Genomic DNA, 15,590 nt, shown 5'->3' on the forward strand with positions numbered 1-15,590 from the left:
AAATGGAACATAACTTTTGTTAAATTTGTTTAATTCCTTTTTAATATTGTTAAAAAATTGTTAGTTTTCGCTCAAAAATATGTTTTTGATAGAGAATGTTTTGAGAGAATTATTAAATTAATCAACTGCAGTTGATTAATTTAATAATAATAGTTGATTTAATAGCAATAAATTAATTATTGAAATTGTTATTTAAAACTCTTGATAGGTATATTTGCAGATTACCGAAGTCAAGCATCACTGGCTGCGGTCAGTGTATGGGTGGGTGACCACTTGAATCAGTCTGCGTAGAAACCGGGGGTGAGCGGTATTTGGTCCTCGTTAAACTGTTCTACCGTAAAGTGTTCGACTTCGAGTGCAGGTCGTCGGGCTACCGAGGCGGAGGTCGCCATCCCCTTTGCAGAGGATCAAAATTGCAATGGCATGTCTTCGGATCATCCTCAGGGATGTTTTCCAGACCGTCGCCAATAGCCCATTGTGCAGCTCTAGTGCGACGGAAATGAATTACAACAACAACAATTAAAATCTCACTATTTCCTTTCTAAAAATTTATTCTTCAAATTCTAAAAATTTATTTTACAAAAATGTATTCTATAGAATAGATTTTTATAGATAGGTTCTCTTTAAATCTGCCGGAGCTGAAAGTTTGAAGAAAGGTGCATCCTGTGCGATTCATCCTTGCTGTGTGTTTGTGTGATATGCGCAATTGTTGTGGACCATTTACGTGTTCTTAACTTATATTTTAAGAAAAGAATATCGATAAGCTTGTATTAAACAATGATGATAAGAATGTATTGCTTTTATAGTTGAGTGAAGTTATATTTATATTGTGTTTTGTTTTAAAATAAAATAATTAAGTAGTGAAATGTTTGTCATGATTTTATTTGATATATTTTTTTATTCTTAACTACTGCATTGTGTAATTTATTTTAGTCATTATAGTTATGTTTAAGTATTATGAAAATTCAAGAAATTTTAAAGATATCAGAAGCAATTTTATTTTAACATCATTGTAAAACATTAACTCTAACTTATGAGCAATTATACTACTAGCATTATATTTATTACTTCAATTTTGCAGTTCAAATTTAAGATAAGTGTATATATATTTTTATGATGTTTAAATTAATGTAATTGTAAAATAATGATAATGGTAAAAATTTATTTGGCTTAATATTTAAAATTTAGCAGAACATTTATTTACATTATTGTAAAAACAGAAAATTTAAATCAGAAAAGAATCTTGTTAAAATTTTTATATATAAGGTTCTTTGCAAAAGCAACTTTTTAAAATGCATAATATATGTTTTTATAAGGGTAATTCTTCATAACGCATACTATATACTCATAGAAAAACGAGGAATAGAATTGTTTTAATCAAAAATCCATTTTGTTATAGTAACTTTCTCAAAAGAGTAATTGATTGTAGTCAAATTTTGATCTTTAATACTAAAGGCAACTTTTAAAAGATAATGTAAAAAATTTTATTATTTTTTCGTCTGATTCTTGTATGCAATTATATGTTTGTGCAAATTTAATTTTGATAACACATAATATTTACTAAAAGTTTTGATTGTTGTTGTAGTTCATTTACGTCGCACTAGAGCTGCACAATGGGCATTTGGCGACTGTCTGGGAAACATCCCTGAGGATGATCCGAAGACATGCCATCACAATTTTGATCCTCTGCAGAGGGGATGGCACCCCCGCTTCGGTAGCCCGACGACCTGCACCCGAAGTCGAGCACTTTACGGTAGCACAGTTTAACGAGGACCAATACCGCACACCCTCGGTCCAGTGGTCGCCCACCCGCACACTGATCGCAACCAGTGATGCTTGACTTCGGTGATCTGCTGGGAACCGTGTCTTAACGATCAGTCCACTGCGGGACCTGACAGTTTTGAAATTAAAATGTTATGTAAATTTTTTGCAAAGATTGTTAGTTTAATCGAACATAACACCTTTAAATAATTATCGAATTGATGAAAATTTCTGATGTGCCCATAAAAGTTATTTTAACATTATAAAAAAAATATTAGCAATTTTCATGATATTAGTTGCCTTCCCGGTTTCATTCCCTGGAAAAATTTCTACCGTGTGTTGAAGTTTTGTTTTTAGGTGTTTTGCTAAATAAAATTTCAAATACTAAAAGAGTAAAGTTACGTAAGTATTTTTCCATTTAGCAATTCCAGTGAAAAGAGAAGGGGAAAAAATATGTGTAAATTTGAAGTAAGTAATTTGAATATTTTTAAATTTTGTTCTTTATTGTGCCAATTATTACAAGAAATGTCCACTTAAAAATCGAACAATTTTAATATTATAAAGGGAAAAAATTTTAAGTTTAAATTTCCACTCAGTTCAAATGTAAATATATAACTTTATAATTATATAGTGTGGTTTTTATTATATAATTTCAGAATATAAATAATGAATGATTATTGTGAAATTACACATGGCTGAAGTTACACATTTAAAAAATATATATATTACAAACTAACAAATTAAATTGAGATTTTGATAAAATGAGTCCAGTTTTTTAAAAAAAAATTAAGAGTACATTTTAAAATTGAAGACTTAAAAATTATTAATGATATAAAATTTGTCAGAAAACCCATTGTATGAATAAAAGAAAAAAATATTAATAAAAGTTGCAATAAAATATTATTTCCTAATTAAGTTTGAAATATTCAAAAAAATCAGCTGAACATAAGACATACTTCGGAGTAAGGAGGAGAAAAATGGAAGGTAGCAGAATTCGCTAATATAATTTTATTTAGTATTTCTGTATTGCTAAGTAAATAATGCATAGAATGACATAAAACTATTGTTCTATGTTTCATTGCTTCACAACAATACAGAAAATTAAGTAAAAATATATCGCCGAATTATTCTACTGCTTTCCATATCTTCCTCTTGCTTACTTCAAAAAAATAAAAAGCAAAGCAAAATAACATCAGAAAATACAAAGTCTAATATTATATAGCATCAAAACTAATGCAAAATAATATTATGGTGAACGCTAGATAATATTAGTTTGCATAGAATCTAATATTATATAATGCTGAGCAAACAGCGACCTCTTATATCTTTCTAATATTAGAAGTTGTGCAAGATAACGTTAGATTTTGCCGATTTTCTGATGTTATCTATTATTAGGTGCTACTTGGATAAGAATTTATTTTTCAAAAGTAGAAAAAATTATTTTTATCTAATTTTTTAAACATTTTATTACATTATTTCCCATTTCCCAGCGAGTACTAAAATGCACTAGAGATGCAAACAAAGGTTTGATTGTTTGATGTTCTAATTTCGCAGATTATTTAGTGTGTTCACTATAAATTTAATTTTGTTGACATATTTCAAATAATATTGAAAAATTGACAACAGTCATATATTTTTATGGATGGTGTTTTCTACACTAGGGAACGCTACAAGCTCGGTACCGCCTAAATTTCCGGTTTACTGTTTCCGTTGTATTTTAAAGCCATTTGGCATCATTGTGTTTTGAGATTCTTGCAAACAATGTGTTTGATTACTTATTACTGTTTGTCTACGATAGGTACTCTGTCCGCCATTCGTCTGAAGGGGTGGCGGGGACTATGGTAACGTGATTATTTCAAGTAGGGGTGCGGGGTCCCTCTTTAAGACTGGTTTCGGTGGGAGAAAAGGAGACTTCTTTCTTCGATCTATTGTATTAGCCCTAGAGTTAAGAGAAATGAGCATTCGCGCCTGAAACATCGTTTAGAGCGTGTGATTCCTTTTTTTTAATCTTTTCTCTTTTTCAAAAGCTTCTGTTTTAGAAAAAAAATTTATATGTATGTATGGAAATTGTATAAAATTGTTTAAAGCAGCTCAATGTTTTATTAATAAATAACTCATCTATAAATTTATCATACATAGTAAATTGGTTATTAAGAAAAAAATAAATTTGCTAATAAAAACTGTTTTTAATAAATAGTGAAAAAAAACTGTACAGGTTACAATAAAATATGAATAAGAAAACGTAATTTAAGCAAAAAAAACTTCAGATAATTTCAGATGGTTTGATGGGTGCTGATAAAAACCATCGTTGATAGTTTTAGATTTCATCCTAGTTGCGGTCACTTGCTTTCAGTTTCAAAAAAAAAATAAATAAATAAATAAAATATTTAAAAATTAATAATCAAAACAAAGATATTTAATATTTCTCCGGCACAGATAACGTGAACTATTTTTATTTTCAGCGAAAGTTTTATCTCCTTTTAAAATCAGAGTTATTAAGTTTAAGCTCTTCACTTTTTCCAGAAAATTCAAGTAATAAAAGAAATTAACTGCTTTAAAAAATGTGCAAGTTTAGAAATTAAACCATCTAACAATCAATGAACATTCATATCGTAAAATTAAAAAGTAATATTAAAAAAACCTGTACTACCCTTAATGTCAGAATTTGTTCACTTTTTTTCCTTTGTATTTAAAAAATAACAACTGATTGAATCGAGAGAATTATTTTAAGTAAGAAAGAAATATTCATGCGAATCTTAAAAAAGTTCTTGAATCAGATTAAATAAGTCTCCTAACTGGTGGCTGAGTCAGCCAATCTGGTATACTCCCCATACAAGCTATCATCGAAGGCGAAAGAAAAGGAGACCTCTTCATCGAAGCCACCCTCCCTAAAATGCTCTCTTCTTGTTTCCATAGCACCAGACTGCCGCAGACTTTGTGGCGGACAGAGTACCTATCGTAGACAAACAGTACTTGTGTTTACAATGCTAACAATACTGGTGTTTACAATGCTAAAAGTGTTAACACTAACGTAAGATGGTGCACAGCTTGAAACAAGAACAAAACAGTAATAAACTTATGGAAAGAGGCCATATCAAGACTGATAAAAAAGCGAGTTATTCAAAATCTAGCAACCATGTCACCTTTTTTTAACAATATAACTCTAAAAAACTAAAATAAATTTTCACTTCAAACTCACCAGAATTACATATTAACATTAATATCTTATGAAATATGGCAGATTTGAGCTCAGAAATTATCTAATTTATTTCTTTTATTGAAAACAAAATTATCCGTTTGAAAACATCGCCTATCAGAATAACATGTAGTAAGCAGCTGCAAACTTTTTAACCGGAACTAGAGTAAGCAAATTGTCAGACATAGGATGACAACGCCATCTACTAAAGAAAAAGTGAACAATAACATGTGATATTATTTGTTCAATTAACTGCAATTTTATCCTCTATAAAGAATCAGGCTGCAAGTTGTTTGTTTACATTTTAATTTTTGTATCTCGTTGCGTTTGTCTGCTTATCTATTTATCTCTATGGAGCTTGATAGTTGCCTTTACTGTTTAAGAAATTTTCTGTAATCATCAACATGTTGAAAAAAAAAACTTATTAACGCAGTGTGTGTAGTATGAAAATTTCTATGATAGTTATATAATTTATAGAATTAGTCATGAAATATAAAAGTGTAAAGATTCGCAGAAAAGTTATTTTCATTACAAATATCGTTTCCCTTTCTATATTAAGTAAAAGCCTTTTTATGTGGCATGAGTGTAAAAAATAAATGAGCAAAAATTTTAAGGGACGTTTTTGTCAACAATCACTTGTAAGCAATTTCAATGGAATGTAAACCCTTATTTATGTAAAAAGAAATTCCGTTGTGAGTCATTTGAATTCTTGCTATTTTATTCTTACTGAAAGAATGAGTGATGAAATATTGACAGATAACAATATTGGCAATTACTCTAAGGAAAAAGCTTATTCTTGCAATTTGTGTGATAAAAAATTTTCCTATAAAAGTAATCTACATCGACATGTCAGCAATCACTCTAAAGAAAAAGCTTATTCATGCAGTGTGTGTGATAAAAAATTTGCTCTAAAAAATTCCTTAACTCGTCATATTAGTATTCACTCTAACGAAAAAGCTTATTCATGCACTATATGTGATAAAAAATTTACAGAGCGAAGTAGTTTGACTCAACATGTTCGTATTCATACAAAAGAGAAGCCTTATGTGTGTGATATATGCGATAGAGCATGCACTTTCAAGGGTGATTTAATTTCTCATTATCGTATTCATACAAATGAAAAGCCTTATTCATGCAGTATCTGTAAAAAAAGGTTCACTCAAAAAACTAATTTAAACCAACATTATCGCATACATACTAATGAAAAACCTTATTCGTGCAACATATGCAATAAAGGATTTCCACGTAAAAATTATTTAAATTCTCATTACCTTACTCATACCAAAGATAAGTCTTTTTCATGTAGTTTGTGTGACAAAACATTCAAATATAAAAGGAGTTTAACATATCATTCTCGATCACATACTAAAGATTAACTTCATTCATTTGTGTATTACAGTAAAACTAACTTGACTATCTGGAATGCATAGGAATCGGAAAATTTAGGACACTTTTGTGCCAAAAATATGAAACCTTACTGTATGAGAAAAAAATGCTCACCTTAATGAAAACAAAATAGTAGAATTCCAAGCGTAACAGAGGGGAAATCACACAAGTATTTTATCCTTAAAAATGTATTAAATATATGTGAAAACAAAAAAAAAATTGCAATATTATGCTAATTTAAGGTGCAATGTTTAATTTAATTGCATAAAATAATAAAAGACCCTCATAATTTAATTGCCAAATAATTAAAAGTGTCCGTAACAGAGGGGACAAAGAAAATCCCATATTTTTGGCATGCACTGTTATTTCTGCTATATTCTGTGATTCTTAACATCCTAAACATTATTTGTATTTTTTTTTTTTTAAATCACATTGCAAGGTAAAATAAATTATTATAAGAGTTTTTAAATTACTTACACATTTTTATTAACTTCAAAAAAATGCCATGTAACAGAGGGGACATTTTACAAATTTGACAAATAGTTACAGGGAAATATCATGCCATATAATTAAACATTGCACCTTAAAGTAGCATATTATTGCACAGTTGTTTGTTTTCGCATATATTTAATACATTTTTTATGAAAAAATGTGTGATTTCCCCTCTGTTATGCTTGGAATTCTACTACTGATTTCAGTTGGCATGGAATTCAACAATAATTGTCATAATGCTAATGATTATTATTTTCGATCCTGGGAATAATATATCAAGATATCCATAAAAGGAAATTTCGCAGCACATGTTCCTAATAAATCTTTCAAAGAAGTTGCTGCTTATAAAAAAAAATGAAGAGGAAATAGAAAAATTATAATAGCCCATAAAAATTACTTGAGATTTTTAAAAAAAACTGAGAGGTAGTGTTTTTTCTAACCGCTTTTTATAATTGAGTGAAAATAAATGGTATGGGAATGTTTATTGAGAATTGATTGGTATTTTGCTATCTATTTTCAAACGTTACAGATTTTTTAAAAAAAACTGAGAGGTAGTGTTTTTTCTAACCGCTTTTTATAATTGAGTGAAAATAAATGGTGAGGGAATGTTTATTGAGAATTGATTGGTATTTTGCTATCTATTTTCAAACGTTACAATTCATTTTTAGGCGAGATTATATACAGTAGGGAACCGATTATCTGGAACGATCAGGACCATCGCTGTTCCGGATAACTGATTTTTCCGGTTTTCTGAATCGCTACAAAAAGCCGTTTTTTTATTCTTAAACCTAACTAAAAAAAAAAAACAACATTTTTTTTTGGAAATAATCTTAAAAAGAAGAAAAAACGATGAAGTAATACACTAATGATTATTTCCAAAATGATGGTAAGGTAAACATCTTTCAAAAAAGAAAGAGAAATCCTAAAATCTTGTGAGGAAAAAAAAAAAATTTTTTTTAAATAGCGGGGAAATTTATCGAATTTCGTTCCGGTTTTTTGGTTTTTCTGATTTCCGGATAACGGATTCTGTACTGTATTTCTGAAAATTCCAGTTACTCGGGTTACAGTTGGTTGACTTCTGCAAAGTCTGGCTTTTATTGTATTTATATGTCACTCCAAGGAAAGTATTTAAACGAACATCACTGTGTTTATTAAAGAGAAGCCTTATTTGTAAAATTTGTGTAATAAATGTTATTTAACATAAATATGTTTTTACTAAAGAGAAAGCTTATTCATGCATCATTTGGGATGTAAAATTTAAAGGTTCAACTTGTATTACTCTAAAATTTCACATTAAAATGAAAACTTGTATTTCCAATAGTAGGTGCATGCGTTCCAGTATTAATGTGAAGCATATCCATCAAAATTTTATTTACATTCATATGAGGGAAAGTCAAACATTTTTTATGTATGTAATAAAATATTCAGGCTTGGTAGTTAAGTTATAATTGGATTAAATTATATTAATATAAATTATATTAATATGAATTATAATGTTAAATAATAATTGAATATGCAATTGGTTTAATGCTTAAATTATAATTGAAAAATTATAATTAAAGCAATTGCATATAAAATTGCTTTAGTTAATATATTTTTATACATAAAAAAGAAGCCTTTTTTATGCATTACATGTAATAAAATATTCACCAAAATGCTACTTAGTGTGTACAAAGTTAGATTGATTTAATTAATATTGTTTGTTATTGCAGGTAGGCTGTAAGTATATACCTCCCTTATTATTTCGGGGGGAAAATATTGATTTAAATTCAGCAAAGTTAAGCTCAAGTAAGAGATAAAAAAATTATTAATCTTTTATCAGATATTCAGCAAATGAAAGATTATTTTTTTATTTTTATGAGTGAAATTTAGAGTGATAAAATTATTATTCTAAATTTCACTCATAAAAATAAAGAAAAATAATCTTTCATTTTGTTGAATATCTGCTAAAAGATTAATAAATTTTTTTTTTATCACCAAGCACTAGGTTTTTATTTATTGAATCCTGGTGATAGCTTATGAATTTATAAATACTATTTTCTGAGTGTAAATCTACTGAGACCAAATATTTACATTGTTGAATCAATTCTGCTGCCAAGTATAGTTTGTCTAAAGTAAGAACTCCCCTAGCCATTCGTCTGGACCCATGTAGATAACCATGGTAACGATGTATAACTATTTCAAGTAGGGGTATGGGGTGATTGTTTTGGCGAGAGAAAGGGAATCTTTTCCTTCAGTCTAATGTGTCAGCCCCAAAGTGAAGAGAAGGTACCCTCCCTGAAATGGGCTATTCTTGTTTCCATAGTAGCAGACGGCCCCAGACTTTGCGGCGGGGGGAATTCTTACCTTAGACAAACTATAATTAATATTGTGGTGCTAAATTTTCATTTAAGGGTGAAATAAGCAGGATTCATTTTAGAAGTCTTTCTTGAATGCAAGTTTTCCTCAAAACCTTTGTTATTTTCTGAGCCATATTCCAAATTTTGTTTGCAAGGTTATGAAAGCTAATAGTTGGGATTTACAAATATACTTGTAGTAGTACTAAATAGGATGTTAATTGATGGCAAAGTAGCTGAGATTTTTTTCAAGGAGTGAAAATACTCTTTGACTTTTTATGGTAGAGTGAAATAGGAGTATGGTAAAAATATGCATTGCATTATAGATTTCTAAGATGAATTTAATAATAATAATAATGAAAACTTTTATGGATGATATAAAAAATTGTAAAAAGATATATTACTATTTTGATTTTTTTACAGTTCACATATTTCGTATTGATGCACTCAAGAATTTAAATAAAATATTTTTATTAAAATTTGAATTGCATCTTTTTTTTTTTTTTGTCTTTATCATTGTTTTACAGCATCATCGAATTTAAACCTTAATGATTTTATTTTGCTCTTTAAATTCAGTTCCTTGCTCTGATATTCAAGTTAATATTTCTAATAACTTTTCTTTCAACAACTTTTAAAAATTTTCTTCCTGTTCAGCATTGAAAACCCTTTTACAGAGGCAGCTATTGTCAAGGATTAGTTAAATTTAGATTATGGTTACTGTTAAAGAAATATTATTAATGTGGATTGTTCAGGATTATGTAATATGAATAATGTAAATAAACGTGTCATTAATAACAAGTTGTATTGTAAATAGAATAATAATCAATTTCAACTAAATACAAAAAATAAATAAAGGAACAAATTATAAAGAAATTTGATAAAATTAAGGGTAATGTGTTTGTTTAAATGATTTGTACAATGCTAATTGTTACGCAGTAACTCTATAGGCTCAGTGGTAAATTTATGCGAGATCGACAAATTAGTATCTCAACTCTTTCTTAGCTATCCAACATCAAGTTTTTAATCATTCTTTTCTTTAGGCACACATTACAGTATTATTTATTTTTTTGCACACAAAGCATTAGGCGAACTGATCTCCGCAATTTGTAAGCGCACTGCATTAAGTAAAGTGATCATTCCATTTTTGGAGAATTTTAGTCTTATCTCTCAAAATAACACCAATCTTAGTTCTAGGTATGAAATCCTGTCAGCCAAGGTTTATACCACGAAAGAAAGATCTGCACTCATTTGACCCTCTAAGATGTTCGACATCTCTGAAAAGGTCTTTGTGAAATATCTTTTTTCTATTCAGGGGACTTTTTTTCCTCTCTTCCAGCAACTCTATATTCTTCCACTGATGATCTAGGATATTTTTTATTGAACATGTTTTTGTTAGCATCATTTTTTCTTTGGGTCACATAATGTCAGTCTGCATCAAACCAATCCCTTTTCAATTTTAACTACTACTGTATTACTTGAGTCCAAAAATGCTTCTTTGAATTTAATATCCCTGATAGTCTTCTAAGACTCACTACCCTTACACTAGATAAGACCATGCAACGAAATTAAATTCAGAACCAATTGAAATTAGAAATGCATAGACAGGGTGATGCACTGGTATGCTTAATTTTAAACATAGCATTAGAAAAGATCATTCGTGACTCCAAAAGAAAAAAACATCAGAGGAAATATAGCTGCATTTGCAGATGAAATTGATATCATCGCAAATACACCTGATGTGAAATAGGTTTTACTAGTCCTGGAAAAGGAGGCAGGTAAAACGAATCTTACAGTCAACCAGAAAAAACTAAATATATGCAGGGCTCTAAGGTAACGGACTCTACTCATCGGCAAATTGGTTAATTTAAATTTGCGTAAGTTGATAGCTTTACATAACTGAGCTTTGAGGTTAACATTGACAACAACATCACAACTGAAATTCAGAGGCAAATCAGTGCTACTAACAGATGCTTTTACGGATTAAAGAAGTATCTAAAATCAAACTTATTTAAAAAGACTAAGTTATTAATTTATAAATGTTCAATCAGATTTATACTTATCAGATACTATGGACTATGACATAAAAAGATGAAAATGCTCTGGGAGTCTGTAGATAGTAAGGACTATTTTTGGAGGAATATAAGTTGATGGCTTGTGGCACAGAAACCCAAATTTAAAACTTTATAATACATTCAAATAACCTAACGTCATCAAATACATAAAATTCCAAAAATTAAATGGGCTGGTCATGTTACTAGAATGAACAAAGAACGTCCAACACAAAAAATATTCTTGGTCAGATCCAACCTCAGATGGGTTAACTGTCTAGAAAGGGATCTCGCCATTTTAAGAGTGATTAATATTGGAAGATCATGGCCAAAAATAGAGAAGAAAGTGAAAAAAATATTGAGAAGGTCAGGGCCCAGCCAGAGTTGTCGTGCTACTGAAGAATTGTGTACAAAAATCTTTTGTAAAAAAGAATGTTTACAATTAAGGTATCGGGTTACCAATCTTGGATCAAGTGGTGCAAAAAATGAGAAAAAGGAGGTCCAATTAAAAAATTTCAGAAAAGATTAGAAACTAAAGCCTATGAATAGCTAATGTTGTTGTTCATTTACGACGCACTAGAGCTGCACAATGGGCTATTGGCGACGGTCTGGGAAACATCCCTGAGGATGATCCGAAGACATGCCATCACAATTTTGATCCTCTGCAGAGGGGGTGGCACCCCCGCTTCGGTAGCCCGACGACCTGCACGCGAAGTCGAGCACTTTACGGTAGAACAGTTTAACGAGGACCAATACCGCACACCCTGGGTCCCTACGCAGTCTGATCCAAGTGGTCACCCACCCGCACACTGACCGCAGACAGTGATGCTTGACATCAGTGATCTGCTGGGAACCGTGTCTTAACGATCAGTCCACTCTATGAATGGCTAAAGGAACACCAAAAAAGTAATTTTAATGAAAAGGAGCCACACCTTTTTCTGTCTGATACTTTGGAAAAACAAAGCCATAAAGCACAAATCTGTAACACGTTAACAGAAAAATTGACAGTATACAACTGTAACTAAATAGAAAAACTCTGCCCGCAGATAAATAAAAAGGACATGAAAAATACTAATTACGTTGACCCTAACGAAGAAGTAAAATGAATTTTGGAAATGCTAAAAATAAGCAGCATTTCATTATTCATTGAGAGTATATTAAAAAATTTACATTTAAAAATATATAACTGCCTTTAAATTGGCATCGAATAAAGAGATTTTAAATAGATCTAGTAAGCAATTATTTGTAATAGTGATTATCCGTGAAGCTTTTAGGAGATAAGAGTGCAGAATACAAGTTCAGTTATTTCAAGGGTTTGAAAATTTTTAAGATATCTCCTACTAACAATGATACTATAGTATAGTGGGCTAACTGTCCTTATGAAAAAATTCTCAATGCATCTATTTATTGATTCATTTGAAGTGCATGTTAGTGCAAAACCAATCATTTGTCAAAAGTTATTTAAGAGCCCTCTGTGACTCATGGTATAGAAGCATTTGCCTCCCAATGAGGTGATTGAGGTTCGAATGGAAACGGTTGCTGGCTGATTCAAATTCTGCTCTCAGATTGAAATGAACACATTGTTGATGTCAAATATCCTCATAGGTAGACAGATCGTGGGAGAGTTCTCTTGTAGTCAGTATAACCCTGGGAGAATTTTGTGGTTTTTCTTTTCCATGTAACGCAAATGTGGGTTATTATCATCAAAAAGTACTCCACAAAATCTATTTTGCTGTAATGCTTGATCCAAGAGTTCCCTTGTCATCTAGGTTAGGTTTAAAATTGATAGCTATAAACTCAGAATTGAGTTGGCTATTCAATACTAGTTTTAAAAAAAAGTTATTTAAAGTTGAAGAAATAATCAAACTGATTATATTGTCAATATTCTAGAATATGCAAAAAGCAGCATAAAATTTAATGTTAACTTTCCCTCTGCTCAAGAGGACATTCAAAACTTTAGCAGATTGTTTTCTTACTTATTCTTCACACAGGGTGCATAGCCAGATTTTTCAGCAAAAATGAACGCCTTTTAAGTACTTTGTAGGCACTCAAAAAATATTATTAATCACTTTCCAAAAAAATCATAATTAGGATCTGTGCAGTAGTAAAAAAATTTTTTTTTTCTATAGTTTAAAGTTCGTAATTTATAAACATAAAATTCAAAATTTCTGATAAATATTGCAAAGAAAATTGTGAAAATCATGTATTTTCTGTAATTAAGAATGATAATTGATATGGCAAAGAAAAAAATATCTTTATAAAAGATAGAAAATTAAGCACTTTTTATAAACCCCGAATAAAAAAAAGTACCTTTAACGGTTTTTTAAAAAACGAAAATAAAATATAAGCACTTTTTAAAAATGCTGTGCACCCTGTTCACAGTTTAAAAAGCTCCCATAGGCACCACTGAGGTAGAGAAACACCTTAAATAGCGTGTTCTATCGAGTTATGAAATAAGACACGAAAATGTTCTTTCTGTCAATCTTTATTTACATTTAAATTCCTGATCCTAAAAACATGAGAACTAGGTGCAATTTGAAAAAATATAGTAAATTTAGGTCCCTTGTTACGTCATTTATTTTTATGCCAATACTTAATTATTATAAAATTTTTAATGTTCAATTTAATTACGATTGAAGCATTTGATTAGAATCACCATTTCCTACATACATAAAAGAATATCCAAAATTGGAACAAAATTAGTTGAATAGCCAATTGAAAATTGTGGAAATTTAGATAAGTTCTACTTGGTAGTAAAATGATGCGAGATTCTATTTAGTAGCTACAAAATGACTATAAATTCTGCTTGTAACAATCACAAAACTACTGAAACTTGTGTTGTGATATAAGACACAGAAGGGAAATTGCAATTTGAACACTTTCACAAATTGGATAGTGATCAGAAGTTTGATCAACAATAAAATAATAACTAATACTGCTTGTTTATTCAGAGAAAGTACATTTTCTTAACATAATTAACAATTAGCAGCACTAATTAATTAATATTTCTGAACCATTAAGATTAGCACTCAGTTCATGAAATTGCAAAAATGAGAATAAAAGTTATTCAAGGTAATAACTTTTTTCTATTTGACGATCTCTCCAGCTAGCATGCTGCGCATACAAACTTTAAGGTGTGATCTAACGTGGTAAAAATATGGGACAACAACTGCAAAGATATAAATGTTCATCATTAGAAGGTTACTGTTTTGTCAGTAAAGAGAAAATTGTATAAACAATGATTATCAACATGACAATATAGGCAGTTAAATAATTCTAAATATTCCAAACAAAAGTTAACAAAAAGGTATTACAAATATTTTGTTTTAAAATGTTTTATCACCAGAACTACTGATTCAATTTACTTCATTTTTTATCTTATAAATAAAAATGTAACAAAAAAATTAAATTTTTTCTGTTTACTTTATTTGCTGCTTCCTTTTTCTCTTCTTAAAAATCCAAGCTTACAGCCTGGGTGCGAAATTTCCACTCACCAACAATGACCAAATATTTAAGACTGGCAAATAAATATCATATTATAAAAAGTTATTACTAATCAAATTGTCATTTTTTCCCCAGAGTTGACGGTCTCCTCTGTAAATCGGAATGCAACACCGACAAACCTTATGGAAACCTAACCATTTAGTCAATTAAAAAGTCGTGTTTTAAAAATAAAATCACAAAAAAAGGTTCAAAAACAAAAATGATGCTTTATTATTCTTATTTTTGTCTAATAATAATTATAGCAGGTTATAATAGAGCTATTAAATGAAAAAAAAAGTAAATAAAAATAATACATATGAAATAGAGAAAAAAAAAAGACCTTAATTCATAGGATGATACTAATAAATCAATAAAATAAATCTTTTTAACAATGTTGGCAATTGTAAAATTAAATTAACAAAAATTAAATAAAAAAACAATCTAAAGTAAAAAACTTCTGCGAGTACATTTCTAAAAATCTAAATTTCTAAAATATTTATCTCAATAGAATTATTTTAAAAAATGTTCAAGTTTTTCATGCAAATGGCAAGCAACGAGCAAAAATTATCCTATGGCTGATAACTTAAGAATTGAAATTTCATGGAATGCTTTTGCAGTTACCTTTTGTATTTGTTTTTCCATTTTTCTATGGTATAAAGTTTAGTTTTAAAAAAAAATTTAAGTTAAAAAAATTAGATTAAAAAAAAAAATTTAATAAATAAAGTAATAAAATTTGGTCTTTAATTTTGAGCTAAAGAATTCCTGATTTAACATCATTTACAACTTTAAATTAAGATAATATTTCACGCTGACTAAGAATGTGGATCAGGTTAATATATATATATATATTAATGAATAAAACCCTTCAGTTTTAGCATGCATTTAAGA

Source organism: Parasteatoda tepidariorum, chromosome 8 (assembly GCF_982258835.1).
Source record: "Parasteatoda tepidariorum strain Cologne lab strain chromosome 8, Ptep-v5.0, whole genome shotgun sequence".
NCBI lineage: Eukaryota > Metazoa > Arthropoda > Arachnida > Araneae > Theridiidae > Parasteatoda > Parasteatoda tepidariorum.